Below are 13506 nucleotides of genomic sequence, written 5' to 3'. Positions count from 1 at the left end.
ACCCTTCTTGCGACAAAACCACTATGCGGTTATCTCTCTAAGTCATGCCTCGACACGTGGGAGCTATAGCCGCATCATGGGCATTACAGAATCCATGGATGAAAATCAACAAAACATCGTCAAACCAAAAAATCACAAAAAAAAATTGGGGCTCTTTTTGGTGGGGAATTTTTGAAATTGGGCAAGAACACAATAAAATCAAGCTAGAAAACGGTGGTGGAGACTCCAAGTTTGTGATAAACGTGGCTCATGATACCATATGATATGGGGCTAACCAGATGTAGGCCGATCTTTCACAAATGGAGGGGATTCCCACGAAGAACACGAAGAACACAAGGGAGAAATCACGAGGGGAACGAGGAAACACTCAAATCAACAAGAAACAATCACACATGTGCTAGATCCATGAACACAAAGAGAGATACATGATCCAAAGTCAACAAAGGGGGATACAAAGGTAACTAGTTCATCTCCTAGAAGGAGCCTTGAGTTCATGGAGGTTCTTGAAGGAAATATGCCCTAGAGGCAATAATAAAGTTGTTATTTATATTTCCTCATATCATGATAAATGTTTATTATTCATGATAGAATTGTATTAACCGGAAACTTAGTACATGTGTGAATACATAGACAAACAGAGTGTCCCTAGTATGCCTCTACTTGACTAGCTCGTTAATCAAAGATGGTTAAGTTTCCTAGCCATGGACATGTGTTGTCATTTGATGAATGGGATCACATCATTAGAGAATGATGTGATGAACTAGACCCATCTGTTAGCTTAGCACTTTAATCATTTAGTTTATTGCTATTGCTTTCTTCATGACTTGTACATGTTCCTATGACTATGAGATTATGCAACTCTCGAATACCGGAGGAACACCTTGTGTGCTATCCGTCATCACAGTGTAACTGGGTGATTATAAAGATGCTCTACATGTGTCTCCAATGGTGTTTGTTGAGTTGGCATAGATCCAGATTAGTATTCGTCACTCCGTGTATTGAAGAGGTATCTCTGGGCCCTCTCGGTAATGCACATCACTATGAGCCATGCAAGTAATGTGACTAATGAGTTAGTCACGGCATGATGCATTACGGAACGAGTAAAGAGACTTGCCGGTGACGAGATTCAACTAGGTATGATGATATCGATGATTAAATCCCGGGCAAGTACCATACCGATGACAAAGGGAACAACGTATGTTCTTATGCGGTTTGACCGATAAAGATCTTCATAGAATATTTAGGAACCAATATGAGCATCCAGGTCCCGCTATTGGTTATTGATCGGAGATGAGTCTCTGTCATGTCTACATAGTTCTCGAACCTGTAGGGTCCGCACGCTTAAAGTTCGATGACGATATGTATTATGAGTTATGTGATTTGATATACCGAAGGTTGTTCGGAGTCCCGGATGTGCTCATGGACATGACGAGGAGTCTCTTAATGGTCGAGACATAAAGATTCATATATTGGAAGGCTACATTCGGACACCGGAATGGTTCGGGTCGTTTTGGATAAGTTTTGGAGTACCGGGGGTTACCGGACCCCCCCCCCCTCCGGGAAATTATTGGGCCTCATGGGCCTAATGGTGGAAGAGCAGAGGCAGGCCAAGGTGCCCCCCCTAGCCCAAACCGAATTGGACTAGGGCTAGGGGGCGGGCCCCCTTTCCTTCTCTTCTTCCTCTCCTTCCTTCTTCTCCTACTTGGACTAGGAAAGGGGGAAACCTACTCCTACTAGGAGTAGGAATCCCCCCTTGGGCGCGCCCCTTGAGGCCGGCCCTCCTCCTCCTCCCCTCCTTTATATATGGGGGAGGGGACACCCCATAGACACACAAGTTGATCTTTAGCCGTGTGCGGTGCCCTCCTCCATAGTTTTACACCTCAGTCATATTGTCATAGTGCTTAGGTGAAGCCCTCGTCGGTAACTTCATAATCACCGTCAACACGCCGTCGTGCTGACGGAACTCACCCTCGGCCTCAGATGGATCAAGAGTACAAGGGACGTCACCGATCTGAACGTGTGCAGATCGCGGAGGTGTCGTGCGTTTGGTACTTGATCGGTTGGATCGCGAAGACGTTCGACTACATCAACCGCGTTACTAAATGCTTCCGCTTTCGGTCTACAAGGGTATGTAAACACACTCCCCCATCTCGTTTCTATGCATCTCCTAGATAGATCTTGCATGATTGTAGGAAATTTTTTGAAATACTGTGTTCTCCAATAGTGGCATCCGAGCCAGGTCTATGCCTAGATGTTATATGCACGAGTAGAACACAAAGAGTTGTGGATGATAATAGTCATACTGCTTACCAGCATGTCATACTTTGATTCGACGGTATTGTTGGATGAAGCGGCCCAGACCGACATTACATGACCGCGTTCATGAGACTGGTTCTACCAATGTGCTTCGCACACAGGTGGCTAGTGGGTGTCTGTTTCTCCAACTTTAGTTGAATCGAGTGTGACTATGCCCGGTCCTTGTTGAAGGTTAAAACAGCACACTTCACGAAAAATCGTTGTGGGTTTGATGCGTAGGTAAGAACGGTTCTTGCTAAGCCCGTAGCAGCCACGTAAAACTTCCAACAACAAAGTAGAGGACGTCTAACTTGTTTTTGCAGGGCATGTTGTGATGTGATATGGCAAGACGTGATTATATAAATTGTTGTATGAGATGATCATGTTTTGTAACAAAGTTATCGACAACTGGAAGGAGCCATATGGTGGTCGCTCTATTTTATGAAATGCAATCTCCATGTAATTGCTTTACTTTATCACTAAGCGGTAGCGATAGTCGTAGGAGCAATAGTTGGCAAGATGACAATGATGCTACGATGGAGGTCAGCTGGTGACGATGGTGATCATGACGGTTCTTTGGAGATTGCGATCAAAGGCACAAGATGATGATGGCCATATCATATCACTTATATTGATTGCATGTGATGTTTATCCTTTATGCATCTTATTTTGCTTAGTACGGCGGTAGCATTATAAGATGATCTCTCACTAAATTTCAAGGTATAAGTGTTCTCCCTGAGTATCGTCATTGCTACAGTTCGTTGTGCCGAGACACCACGTGATGATCGGGTGTGATAAGCTCTATGTTCACATACCACGGGTGCAAGCCAGTTTTGCACAAGCAGAATACTCGGGTTAAACTTGACGAGCCTAGCATATGTAGATATGGCCTCGGAACAGTGAGACCGAAAGGTCGATCATGAATCATATAGTAGATATGATCAACATAGTGATGTTCACCATTGAAAACTACTCCATCTCATGTGATGATCAGACATGTTTTAGTTGATATGGATCACGTGATCACTTAGATGATTAGAGGGATGTCTATCTAAGTGGGAGTTCTTAAGTAATATGATTAATTAAACTTTAATTTATCATGAAGTTAGTACCTGATAGTATTTTGCATGTCTATGTTGTTGTAGATAAATGGCTCGTGCTACTGTTCCTTTGAATTTTAATGCGTTCCTAGATAAAGCTAAGTTGAAAGATGATGATAGAAACTACACGGACTAGGTCCGTAACTTGAGTATTATCCTCATTGCTGCACGGAAGAATTATGTCCTGGAAGCATCGCTAGGTGCAAAGCCCGCTGTAGGAGCAACACCAGATGTTATGAACGTCTAGCAGAGCAAAGCTGATGACCACTCGATAGCTCAGTGTGCCATGCTTTACGACTTAGAATCGGGACTTCAACGATGTTTTGAACATCATGGAGCATATGAGATGTTCCAGGAGTTGAAGTTAATATTTCAAGCAAATGCCCGGATTGAGAGGTATGAAGTCTCCAATAAGTTCTGCAGCTGCAGGATGCAGGAGAATAGTTCTGTCAGTGAACATATACTCAGAATGTCTGGGTACCACAACCACTTGACTCAACTGGGAGTTAATCTTCGTGATGATAGTGTCATTGAAAGAGTTCTTCATTCACTACCACCAAGCTACAAAAGCTTCATGATGAACTATAATATGCAAGGAATGGATAAGACAATTCCCGAGCTCTTCGTAATGCTAAAAGCTGCGAAGGTAGAAATCAAGAAGGAGCATCAAGTGTTGATGGTCAACAAGACCACTAGTTTCAAGAAGAAGGGAAAAGGGAAGAAGGGGAACTTCAAGAAGAACGGCAAGCAAGCTGCTGATCAAGTTAAGAAGCCCAAGTCTGGACCTAAGCCTGAGACTGAGTGCTTCTACTGCAAAGGGACTGGTCACTGGAAGTGGAACTACCCCAAGTATTTGGCAAAGAAGGATGGCAAAGTGAAAGGTATATTTGATATACATGTTATTGATGTGTACCTTACTAATGTTCGCAGTAGCGCCTGGGTATTTGATACCGGTTCTATTGTTAATATTTGCAATTCAAAACAGGGGCTACAGATTAAGTAAAGATTGGCTAAGGACGAGGTGACGATGTGCGTAGGAAATGTTTCCAAAGTCAATGTGATCGCCGTCGGCACGCTACCTCTACATCTACCTTCGGGATTAGTATTAGACCTGAATAATTGTTTTTTGGTGACAGCATTAAGCATGAACATTATATCTGGATCTTGTTTGATGCGAGACGGTTATTCATTTAAATCAGAGAATAATAGTTGTTCTATTTATATGAGTAATATCTTTTATGTTCATGCACCCTAATGAGTGGTCTATTTTTATTGAATCTCGATAGTAGTGATACACATATTCATAGTATTGAAGCCAAAAGATATAAGTTTAATAATGATAGTGGAACTTATTTGTGGCACTATCATTTAGTTCATATTGGTATAAAGCGCATGAAGAAACTCCATGCTGATGGGCTTCTGGAATCACTTGATTATGAATCACTTGATGCTTGTGAACCATGCCTCATGGGCAAGATGACTAAGACTCCGTTCTCCGGAACAATGGAGCAAGTAAGAGACTTGTTGGAAATAATACATACTGATGTATGCAGTCCGATGAGTGTTGATGCTCACGGCGGGTATCGTTATTTTCTGACCTTCACAGATGATTTAAGCAGATATGGGTATATCTACTTGATGAAACATAAGTCTGAAACATTTGAAAAGTTCAAATAATTTCAGAGTGAAGTGGAATGTAACACCAACAATGCGGCTATATCTCCCACGAGTCGGGGCATGACTTAGAGGCATAGCCACATGGTAGGCTTGTCGCAAGAGGGGTAATCTTCACACATCCCATGTACTGAATAAGAAAGGGATAAAGAGTTGGCTTACAATCGCCACTTCACACATTACATAAATAAATCATACATCATCCAAAGTACAATCAAAGGTCCGACTACGGAACCAAAATAAAGGAAGACAACCCCAAATGCTAGATCCCTGGTCGTCTCAACTGGGCTCCTCTACTGATCATCCGGAAAAGAAACATAGTAATGGCCCGAATCCTCGTCGAACTCCCACTTGAGTTCGGTAGCATCGCTTGCACTGGTATCCTTGGCACGGTCGAGAAGCTAGAAGTGATCAAGAAGTGATCCTAAAGCTACTTACGTTCAAGCATAACACAAGGTCATGTTCACTTCCCGGACTCCACCGAAAAGAGACCATCACGGCAACACACGTGGTTGATTCACTTTAATTAAGTGTCAAGTTCTCTACAACCGGATATTAACAAATTCCCATCTGCCACATATCCGCGGGCACGGCTCTCGAAGGTTTATACCCTGTAGGGGTGTCTCAACTTAGCCCATCACAAGATCCCACGGTCAATGAAGGATATTCCTTCTCCCAGGAAGACCCGGTCAGTTTCAGAATCCCGGTTACAAGACATTTCGACAATGGTAAAATAAGACCAGCAAAGCCGCCCGATGTGCTGACAAATCCGGATAGGAGTCGCACATATCTCGTTCTCAGGGCACACCAGATAGGTCAAGCTACGAGTAAAACCAACCCTCAAGTTTCCCCGAGATGGCCAAGCAGGCTGCCCATTTCAGACCAACACTCAGAGGAGCACTGGCCCAGGGGGTTTTAAAATAAGATGACCCTTGAGTCTGTAGAACCCAACGGAAAGGTATATGGTGGTAGGTAGGAAAATGGTAAAACCAAGGTTGGGCCTTGCGGGAGGAGTTTTATTCAAAGCGAACTGTCAAGGGGTTCCCATAACACCCAACCGCATAAGGAACACAAAATCGAGGAACATAACACCGGTATGACGGAAACTAGGGTGGAAAGAGTGGAACAAAACACCGGGCAAAAGGTCGATCCTTCCACCCTTTACCAAGTATATAGATGCACTAAAGTAAATAAGAGATAATAATGATATCCCAACAATATCCATGTTCCAACATGGAACAAGCTTCATCTTCACCTACAACTAGCAACACCATAAGAGGGGCTAAGCAAAAGCGGTAACATAGCCAAACAACGGTTTGCAAGGAAGGTGGGTTAGAGGCTTGACATGTTAACATGGGAGGCATGATAAACAAGTGGTAGGTAGCGCGACATAGCAATAGAGCGAACAACTAGCAAGCAAAGATAGAAGTGATTTCGAGGGTATGGTCATCTTGCCTGCAAAGCTCTCAAAGTTGTCAAAAGCTTGATCCTCGTTAGCATACTCAACAGGTTCCTCATTCACGTACTCGTCTCCCGGCTCTACCCAAAGCAAGAACACAAGCAAAGGACCGACAATCAATCACGGTGCAATGCACAAGCAACATGATGCAATACATGGCATGATATGCAAGACATGATATGCAAGACATGATATGCAATGCATATGCGTGCTTCGGAAGGGAAAGAATGATCAAGATATCAACTTGGCAAACCAAGTACGCCGCTAGAAAGATGAGATGATTTCGGTTGAAATTGATATAAAGATCACCGGAAACGGATGCACGGTTTGCAAATGGCAAGCAAAACAAGAATGGTGCAAAACTATAATTAACAGCATGAAGGCACTTAGAATGCAACAAGAAACTAAGCTACTGCACTCCAACATAACAACAAAGCTTATGGAAGTGATTTACAAGAGATTCTTGACAAAACATGAACACTGAGCTACGACTAAAACACACTAGAACAGGCTCACACAAGCATGGCAAAAGTGCAAAAGATATCAGCATCACAGACTTAGTGAAAATACTAACATGTCAAAACAACATCAGGAAGCAATGTTTAGAGCAAGCAAACATCATGCTACAAGAACATATCATAGCAAACCAAGGCATGGCATGATTCTACTAAATGCATAGATCAAAAGTCCCGTGCTGAACATGAGCCCAAATGGCACAGAAGATATGGTGGCACCCATGTAAACATAGCAAGTTTTATTAACAGTTTCAGACTTAGCAGAAAAACAGAGCATAGCATAAACAGATTCATGATAGCAACTTTGCGAGCTCATGCCACTCACCACAAAGCATTGCATGACAATATAAGCATAGCAATAGCAAGATGACATGTTGATGAAGCTAAACATGGCAAGAGCAAGTTCATAGTATGCGTGGATCACTAGCAACAACAATAGCAATATTGATTAACATGTTAACATTCTGCCAAGAACATTTTATAGCAAAAGTAGAGCAAGCAAAAGACATGCTAGAGCACTCGATAATTGCAAATAGGGGCATTGATGGATAGAGCATAACCACATGTTCAAAACATCCTTACTGAAGTAACCCAAAATAAGCATGGATCTCACTATAGCATCAAGTTTACATGGCATCAAAATAACAGCAGGTAAAAGACTTAGCAAAATTCTGTCCCTGAAAACAGCAACATTACGGAGCCTAGTTTGCATGCTTATTCTAGTCACCACATAGATCACAAAAATACAAGAAAACAACCCCTGTAAATATGGCATGTTGTAGTTCAAGACACGTGTAGACCTCAAGCTCATATGATGCACACATCAAATGCAACAAAAATGACAAAACCTCATAAACTGATAAGTACCAGCAGTTAACATTTTATAGCACTCTTGCATCAAAGAAAATGGCATCATAAGGTACAGTAACATGCATGGACATGCTTCTACCATGAAGAGCTCAATGAGGTGAACAATTTGATATATCATATGCATGATTTGGAGCCACGGTCACCGAGATACGACAAGTCAAAGAGGGCATAAAAATGTCACTGGGAAAAAGACTTAGAAGAAATTATACCCTCTGGAAACTGGACGGCGTCAATCCGGGACGGTGATGCGGCGTTTGGATGCCCGACCTGGTGGATCTGATCCCAGCGGGTGTCAACGGGGGTGTCGGCGAGGGGAGGAGCCGGCGCGGTCAACGGCGGCCTGAAAGCGGCTTCGGCGAGCTGGGCACGGGGTGGCGCACTCCAGCGAACTCGGCGAGGGGCGGATCTGGCGCAGGCAGGCCTTGACGGCGCTGCGGAGGCAGAGATCGGCGGCGGTGGAGCGCGCGGGTAGCGGGGCGACGGCGCGGTCCCGCGCTCCGGCGAGCTCCTGTCGGAGCGGCAGCGAGGTCGAGCGGCAGGCGCGACGGATCTGTGGGCGGCGGGGCCGGCGAGGTGGGCGAAGGGCGGCAGCGCGGGGATGCGCTGGGGCGCGGGCGGCGACGATGGGCTCGGCGGGCCCGCTGCGGGCTCGCGGGCCAGCGGCAGTGGGCGGCGATGGAGTGACACATGGCGGGCAGGGATTGGTTGCGGGCAGAGGCGGCGGACGCATCCGGCTCGGACGAATGTGTCCGGCGGCGCGGAGGTGGTGGTGGCTAGGGTTTTGCCCAAAAATGGAGGGGAAGGGGCTTTTATATAGATAGAGGGAGTTTGGAGTGTCCAAATGAGATGTAGTTTTTCCCCACATGATCGTGATCCAACGACGGAGGACATGGAGATGGTTTAGATGGGTTATTGGGCCGTTTTGGAGGGGTGTTGGGCTGCAACACAGAAGAGGCCTTTACGGTTACCCGGCTAACTGTTGGAGCATCAAACGGCCTCCAAATGGAACGAAATTTGACAGGCGGTCTACCGGTGGTGTACCAAGGCCACTTGGCAAATCTCGGTCCATTTCGAGAACGTTTAACACCCACTCACAAAAAGAGACAAGAGGGGTGCGCCAGTGCATGTGGGAGTGTCGGATTGCGAAAGGACAACGGGGAAAATGCTCGAATGCATGAGACAAACATGTATGCAAATGAGATGCACATGACGACGTGATATAAAATGCATGACATGAACAAAATGCAAAACGAAGACAAAACCCAACCACAAAGGGAATCTCATAACTTAAAGCCGAAAATGGCAAGAGTCGGAGTTAAAAATATGGCACGTTACATCCGAGGTGTTACATGGAAAATCATCGTAACAAGAAAATTAAGTTTCTACGATCTGATCGTGGAGGTGAATATTTGAGTTATGAGTTTGGTATTCATTTGAAACAATGCGGAATAGTTTCGCAACTCACGCCACCTAGAACACCACAGTGTAATTGTCGTGGAATTGTCACGGCAGATGTCCTAGCAAAAGGACTTAGTCGTAGGGCCATTGCAACTAGGAAGCTTAAAGGGGTTAATCGGGACAAAGGACACGAGAGGTTTTATACTAGTTCGGACCCTTACGATGAAGGTAAAAGCCTACGTCTAGTTGTGTTTGGAATTGCTGGGGTTTCGATCACCAAGAGGCTAATCTGTCGGCTTGGTTATCGATCTGTTGTTTCTTGCCCTAAGCCGCCACCGGGTCGTCCCCTTATATACACGGGTTGACGCCTGGCGGCCTACAGAGTCCCGGACGACTCATAAAACGCGTCTGGATCGGTGACTTCTTTTATATGCCTTTCTTTACAAGTCTTTCCTTACATACGGCGGTTTACAATATTGGGCCTTAAGCCGCCTCTGGGCTTAGGACTTCTATAAGCCTTAATAAACTATCGCCTTGAATGTTACTGGGCTCCCTTTGTGACCCGCCATTGGGGCTGACCCGGCCCCTCCTGGGTGGGTCATACCTGGTAGCTATATCCCCAACAGTAATGGTGTGTCTGAACGTCGTAACCGCACTTTATTAGATATGGTGTGATCTATGATGTCTCTTACTGATTTACTGCTATCGTTTTGGGGTTATGCTTTAGAGAAGGCAGCATTCACGTTAAATAGGGCACCATCGAAATCCATTGAGACGAGACTGTATGAACTGTGGTTTGGCAAGAAACCCAAATTGTCGTTTCTTAAAGTTTGGGGCTTCGATGCTTATGTGAAAAATGTGTCTTTATAAGCTCGAACCCAAATTAGAGAAATGTGTCTTTATAGGATACCCAAAAGAGACTGTTGGGTACACCTTCTATCACAGATCCGAAGGCAACATATTCGTTGCTAAGAATGGATCCTTTCTAGAGAAGGAGTTTCTCTCGAAAGAAGTGAGTGGGAGGAAAGTAGAACTTGATGAGGTAACTGTACCTTCTCCCTTATTGGAAAGTAGTTCATCACAGAAATCACTTCCAGTGATTCCTACACCAATTAGTGAGGAAGTTAATGGTGTTGATCATGAAACTTATTATCAGGTTACTACCAAACCTCATAGGTCAACCAGAGAAAGATCCGCACCAGAGCGGTACGGTAATCCTGATCTGGAGGTCATGTTACTTGACCATGATGAACCTACGAACTATGAGGAAGCGATGATGAGCCCAGATTCCATGAAATGCCTTGAGGCCATGAAATCTGAGATGGGATCCATGTATGAGAAGAAAGTGTGGACTTTGGTTGACTTGCCCGATGATCGGCAAGCCATAGAGAATAAATGGATCTTCAAGAAGAAGACTGACACTGACGGTAATGTTACTGTCTACAAAGATCGACTTGTTGCGAAAGGCTTTCGACAAGTTCAAGGAGTTTACTACGATGAGACCTTCTCACCCGTAGCGATGCTTAAGTCCGTTCGAATCATGTTAGCAATTGCCGCATTTTATGATTATGAAATTTGGCAAATGGATGTCAAAACTGCATTCCTTAATGGATATATTAAAGAAGAGTTGTATATGATGCAACCGGAAGGTTTTATCGATCCAAAAGGTGCTAACAAAGTGTGCAAGCTCCAGCGATCCATTTATGGACTGGTGCAAGCATCTCGGAGTTGGAATATACGCTTTCATAGTGTGATCAAATCATACGGTTTTATACAGACTTTTGGAGAAGTCTGTATTTACAAGAAAGTGAGTGGGAGCTCTGTAGCATTTCTGATATTATATGTGGATGACATATTGTTGATCGGAAATGATACTGAATTTCTGAATAGCATAAAAGGATACTTGAATAAGAATTTTTCAATGAAAGACCTCGGTGAAGCTCCTTATATATTGGGCATCAAGATCTATAGAGATAGATCAAGATGCTTAATTGGATTTTCACAAATCACATACCTTGATAAAGTTTTGAACAAGTTCAAAATGGATCAAGCAAAGGAAGGGTTCTTGCCTGTGTTACAAGGTGTGAAGTTGAGTCAGACTCAATGGCCGACCACTGCAGAAGATAGAGAGAAAATGAAAGTCATTCCCTATGCCTCAGCCATAGGTTCTATCATGTATGCAATGCTATGTACCAGACCAGATGTGTGCCTTGCTATTAGTTTAGCAGGGAGGTACCAAAGTAATCCAGGAGTGGATCACTGAACAGCGGTCAAGAACATCCTGAAATACCTGAAAAGAACTAAGGATATGTTTCTCGTTTATGGAGGTGACAAAGAGCTCGTCGTAAACGGTTACGTCGATGCAAGCTTTGACACCGATCTGGATGACTCGGCGTCACAAATCGGATACATATTTTATTGAATGGGGGAGCTGTCAGTTGGTGCAGTTCTAAGCAGAGCGTCGTGGTGGGATCTACGTGTGAAGCGGGATACATAGCTGCTTCGGAAGCAGCAAATGAAGGAGTCTGGATGAAGGAGGTCATATCTGATCTAGGTGTAATACCTAGTGCATTGGGTCCAATTAAAATCTTTTGTGACAAGACTGGTGCAATTGCCTTGTCAAAGGAATCCAGATTTCACAAGAGAACCAAGCACATCAAGAGACGCTTCAATTCCATCCGCGATCAAGTCAAGGAGGGAGACATAGAGACTTGCAAGATACATACGGATCTGAATGTTGCAGACCCATTGACTAAGCCTCTCTCACGAGCAAAACATGATCAGCACCAAGACTCCATCGGTGTTAGAATCATTACTGTATAATCTAGATTATTGACTCTAGTGCAAGTGGGAGACTGAAGGAAATATGCCCTAGAGGCAATAATAAAGTTGTTATTTATATTTCCTCATATCATGATAAATGTTTATTATTCATGCTAGAATTGTATTAACCGGAAACTTAGTACATGTGTGAATACATAGACAAACAGAGTGTCCCTAGTATGCCTCTACTTGACTAGCTCGTTAATCAAAGATGGTTAAGTTTCCTAGCCATGGACATGTGTTGTCATTTGATGAACGGAATCACATCATTAGAGAATGATGTGATGGACTAGACCCATCCGCTAGCTTAGCACTTTGATCGTTTAGTTTATTGCTATTGCTTTCTTCATGACTTATACATGTTCCTATGACTATGAGATTATGCAACTCCCGAATACTGGAGGAACATTTGGATAATGAGGAATGCAAAAGTGTTCAGACATGAGAGATAGAGTTTTAATAGATGGAGGAGTGCTTTCATCCATGATATCACACTCATGCAACACAGAGTCAAGCAAAGATATAAGGAGGAGCTGCTAAGATGGATTTCATTTCTACCTCCATGAGGTTTTGTAAATTAGCTTCTTAGTTTTTGTTACATTTCTTCCTTTTTGATTACCCCTTGTAATCCATGTACATTGTATATTTACATTATGAATAAATGTTGAATGTTGTGGGGGGTTTCCCTACAGTCACCAGTCAAAAAAAATACCAGAGGAACACCTTGTGTGATATCAAACGTCACAACGTATCTGGGTGATTATGAAGATGCTCTATAGGTGTCTCTGATGGTGTTTGTTGAGCTGGCATAGATCGAGATTAGGATTTGTCACCCCGTGTATCGGAGAGGTATCTATGGGCCCTCTCGGTAATTCACATCACTATGAGCCTTGCAAGTAATGTGACTAATGAGTTAGTCACGGGATGATGCATTACGGAACGAGTAAAGAGACTTGCCAGTGACGAGATTGAACTAGGTATGATGATACCGACGATCAAATCTCGGGCAAGTAGCATACCGATGACAAAGGGAACAACGTATGTTATTATGCGGTTTGACCGATAAAGATCTTCGTAGAATATGTTGAAACCAATATGAGCATCCAGGTTCCGCTATTGGTTATTGACCGGAGATGTGTCTCGGTCATGTCTACATAGTTCTCAAACCTGTATGGTCCGCATGCTTAACGTTCGATGATGATATGTATTATGAGTTATGTGATTTGATGTGCCGAAGGTTGTTCGGAGTCCCGGATGTGATCACAGACATGACGAGGAGTCTCCAAATGGTCGAGACATAAAGATTCATATATTGGAAGGCTACATTCAGACAGCGGAATGGTTCGGGTCATTTCAGATAAGTTCCGGAGTA

This window comes from Triticum dicoccoides, chromosome 1A (genome assembly GCF_002162155.2).
Source record: "Triticum dicoccoides isolate Atlit2015 ecotype Zavitan chromosome 1A, WEW_v2.0, whole genome shotgun sequence".
Taxonomy (NCBI): Eukaryota; Viridiplantae; Streptophyta; class Magnoliopsida; order Poales; family Poaceae; genus Triticum; species Triticum dicoccoides.
This window is presented reverse-complemented; position numbering follows the sequence as displayed.